At 31.4% G+C, this 4,654-nt stretch overlaps 1 protein-coding gene across 1 annotated transcript in view; it reads left to right on the top strand.

Annotated features, from left to right (window-relative positions):
* LOC137640717 (nephrin-like) overlaps positions 1-609 on the top strand; it is a 344,960-nt gene extending 344,351 nt beyond the window's left edge. Inside the window, exon 17 of the mRNA XM_068373203.1 lies at positions 1-609. This exon is cut by the window's left edge and continues 836 nt beyond it. The gene's annotated coding sequence lies outside the window, so the exon portion shown is untranslated.
* Positions 610-4,654: the final 4,045 nt, after the last annotated feature.

Genomic DNA, 4,654 nt, shown 5'->3' with positions numbered 1-4,654 from the left:
TATAATTGATTTATTGAGATGAAATTCGACGGATATTATTGTTATCATGATAATCATATTTTCTGTACGCATATTCCCGATGTACTTGATAATTGTTCTTTGTTTTTTGGTTGCGCTAACCATAAATACGAAGTTAAAGATCAACCTTTATTAGTAGCAACTTGGTAAGTTGACAGTAAGCCGATGATGTGAAAATCAAAAGGTCATTTTTCTAAATAACCAATCAATTGACGCATTTCAGGGGTCTTATGTGTGTGCATTAAATGACTCCTGTTGCTGTATCTCAAAAATAAAAACATATTACAAAATAGAATGTCAAAACCCCTGTAATCTCACTGGATACGATTGATGAAGAGTTGATTAATCAAGGTTTCATATTTATTTCCAGTGCACTTAATCATAGCTGTACAAGTGCGTTTCTGAATCTCGTGCAAATTTCAAATTTCATTAAGACGTGAAGGAGAACTAGATGTTGTGTCTCTAATGTGTAATTTCTAGCAGTTGATCATTTACAAATTTTTAAATTTCGTCAATTTTTTTTATAAAACTTCCTTTGCTGATTCACCAAAAAGGAAATGTAACTTTGGATGCTGATTATATTGTATTAAAATTGGAAATTGATATATATATATAATATATATATATATATATATATATATATATATATATTAATATATGTGTATATATATTAATATATATACATATATATATATATATATATATATATATATATATATATATATATATATATATATATATATTAATATATGTGTATATATATTAATATATATACACACACACACACATATATATATATATATATATATATATATATATATATATATATATATATATATGTGTGTGTGTGTGTGTGTATATATGTATGTATATATATGTAAATATATATATATACAGTATATATGTGTGTGTATATACACATACACACACACATATATATATATATATATATATATATATATATATATATATATATATATATATTTACATCATATTTCATGGATTGAAATTTTTTGTCTAGAAATTTTAGTTAAGGCTAAAATTTGCATCCAGGTTTGTTTTCCAGATTTTGAAAAGTCTGAAACCTAATCTTTTAGCTTAAGATATAGTATTTAAGTGTATTTGTATTTCTAAGTTACCAAGTTCTCCACATTTCAACTTCGGAGTGATTCCATCTCAATAGTTGCAGTTTGTTATTATGATTCCAAGTCTAAATAAAGTCACTTAAAATGGAATGCACTTTCCTCGAGTTTCAATGTTCCCTCAGGTGTCTCCTTCACCACCGTTATCTTTACAATTAAAGGGTCGGTTGTTCCCCAGCTGTCTCCTTCACCACTGTTATCTTTACAATTAAAGGGTCGGTTGTTCCCCAGCTGTCTCCTTCACCACTGTTATCTTTACAATTAAAGGGTCGGTTGTTCCCCAGCTGTCTCCTTCACCACTGTTATCTTTACAATTAAAGGGTCGGTTGTTCCCCAGCTGTCTCCTTCACCACTGTTATCTTTACAATTAAAGGGTCGGTTGTTCCCCAGCTGTCTCCTTCACCACTGTTATCTTTACAATTAAAGGGTCGGTTGTTCCCCAGCTGTCTCCTTCACCACCGTTATCTTTACAATTAAAGGGTCGGTTGTTCCCCAGCTGTCTCCTTCACCACCGTTATCTTTACAATTAAAGGGTCGGTTGCTTGGAGCGCCCTCTCTTTCCCACTGTTACCACCCTACGTTATGGGCTCGGTTGCCTAGTGGGCCCTCTCCAAGGTATTCTCTTCCACCAAAATGTTTCCTTGTGAGGTCATAAAGTCACTTAAAATGGAATGCACTTTCCTCGAGTTTCAATGTTCCCCAGCTGTCTACTTCACCACCGTTATCTTTACAGTTAAAGGGTCGGTTGTTTGGTGCGCCCTCTCTTTCCCACTGTTACCACCCTACGTTATGGGGTCGGTTGCCTAGTGCGCCCTTTCCTAGGTATTCTATTCTACCAAAATGTTTCCTAATGAGGTCTCTGAATAACCTGGAAATAATGCTTCAATTATGTAGAGCAAAAGTAGCATTAATAAGATACTTTTTAAGAATTCTTATATTATTTTTTGTTTTTTTACTATAGCGCTGTTGTTATTTCCTTTTAAGAATTCTTATAATTTTTGTTTTCGTTTTTTATTTTACTATAACTGTTGTTACGTCCTTTTAAGAATTCCTATATTCTTTTTCCCTTTTTTTTTTACCATGGCTCCGTTGTTATGCCCTTTTTAAGAATTCTTAAATTTTAAGGTTTAAAGGCCTCAAATAAATGGCATAGGCAAGGGACAGTAACAGTGCCCTAGGTAGCAGGACGATGCCGTAGAGACTGATCATATATACTTATGATCAGCCCCCAAGACCCCTCACCATCCAAGCTAGAACCAGGAGGGGTCAGGAAATGGGTGCTGATGACTCAGCAGGTAGACTAATAGGCTCATCCAAACCTCCCCATCCTTAGCTGACCAGGATGATGAGGTTGCAGATACTACAAGAAACTATTGGGCTTGAGCTTGACTCGAATCCTAGTCCAGAGATTGGCAGGCGGGAACGTTTCCTATGGCCATCACAACCAATAATTTTTTTTTTTTTTTTTTTTTTTTGCTTCCATGATACCCTATACTGATATCAATACAAGGTCCCCTTGCGAATAATTCGCTCGCCACCAATAACTGCAGGTGAGATGACCTTGGCACATATAAAGGTTTTACAAGTTGCACCTTGGTACTGATCAGTGTGCTGGGCTCCATCTCTGGACCGTGTAGTCAAAACTTGCTTCCTTCAATCCAAGGATATTTATTTGCAAGTACTTCCCTTCCCGGAAAGAATGTTGAATAGGTTTGATAGTATTGTAATTAAGGTTGGTGTTTAAACGATTAATGTGAATTTTAATTTACTTTGAAGAGTTGGCCTCTTTAGGTCAAGTTGCCTCATAAAATGTCTTTCTTATTTTTTTTTTTTTGTATTATTTTGAGTTTAGTGTAAGCATTTTTAAGATAGCTTGCGTTATTAATTACTAACGTTCTTTACTTATTTGGGGAAAATTATCATGATAACTATTATTATTACAATGATTATATTAATAAAAGTAATGTTGTCGCAGTACACGCACTTAATGGTCATAATGAAACGTTATCATTATTTTGAGTGTTTTCTCTAATCCTTAATTACTTTGATAATCGTTCGAGGAGACGTTGTTTTAAATTTGAAGATTAAGAAAGTTTCAAAACTTGACCAAGATTAGGTTATTGGATTCTTGAAGTTATGCGCTCATTGTAGATATTGATATATTCTAGGTCTGTTCTGTCGCTACATATGATTTTTTTTCCATTATTTGCAGTTAGGTTTCTTCACAGGTGTATTTGCGTTAGAAATGTGGCCATTCTGTCTATTGGAGGTTGAATTCAAAGAAATTTAAGCATTGATTCGTTCTTGTTAATATGAAATTCTTAATATTTTTAAAGTTACTTAGTAAGATCGGTCTTATAGAATAGGAGATATTAATCATATGGATTTTAATTTAGTACCTTTTTGTATAATAGGAAATTTAATTAAGTAACTTTAGTGTATAATAGGGAATTTAATTAAGTAACTTTAGTGTATAATAGGGAATTTAATTAAGTAACTTTAGTGTATAATAGGAAATTTAATTTAGTAACTTTTTTTGTATATTATGCAATTTAATCTAGCAATTTTTGTGTATAATAGAGAACTTAATATAGTAATTTTGGTGTATAGTAGGGAATTTAATTTACTACTTCTGTGTGTAAGACTAGATTTAATTTAGTAAATTTTGAGTATAATAGGGAACTTAATTTACTACTTTTGTGTTTAATATTAAATCTAATTTAGGAAATTTGCGTATAACATGGAATTTAATTTAGTAACTTTTTATATAATTTGGAATCTAATTTTGTAACTTTGTGTATAATATATAATTTAATTTAGTAACTTTTGTGTATGATCTGAAATTTGATTTAGTAACATTTTGTATAATATAGAATTTAATTTAGTAAATATTTTTTATGAGGCAGGAATGAATATTCCATAATTAACATTATGCGAGAAGTCAATAATATTAAAGATTGTTGAAACTTAATTTATTAGTAATTTTTGAATATAGGTTTTTTTCTCGAAAGTAAGAGTAATATTTTCTAAATTTCTCAAAATTACACTCCATAATAATATTTTTCAGTTACTCCTGTTTTGGCTTTTGTAATACTGGGACCACTTTTCTACGTCTCATTGCCAAGGTATTAATTAAGGGAAACAGCAAAATTTCCCCTAAGAGAGTTCTGAGGGCCTTGATAGAATAGTGACTAGCCCTTAAGATTACCATGAAACTCTATTAGCTATAATTGGAAGTGTTTTGCCTGTGAAAATACTGATTTAATCTGTAATGTTATTCGGAAAATTTAGAACGGAAAAAAAAACTGAGGCAGATAGCTAAAGATTACAAAGTTTAGCTTTAATTTAGGGAAATCTCAATAGGGCAATAAAACTAGTTCACCTTGAATGTTATATCCCATAAATCCTGCCTTTTATAATTCCTTTGATCGTATTCTACCATTTTATCCCTCTAACCGTCATCCTATTAAGGAATAAATATCTAGTTAGAGCTC

Source organism: Palaemon carinicauda, chromosome 5, assembly GCF_036898095.1.
Source record: "Palaemon carinicauda isolate YSFRI2023 chromosome 5, ASM3689809v2, whole genome shotgun sequence".
Lineage (NCBI taxonomy): Eukaryota > Metazoa > Arthropoda > Malacostraca > Decapoda > Palaemonidae > Palaemon > Palaemon carinicauda.
Note: the sequence above shows the minus strand (reverse complement) of the source record. Positions and strands in the feature narration are given on the sequence as shown.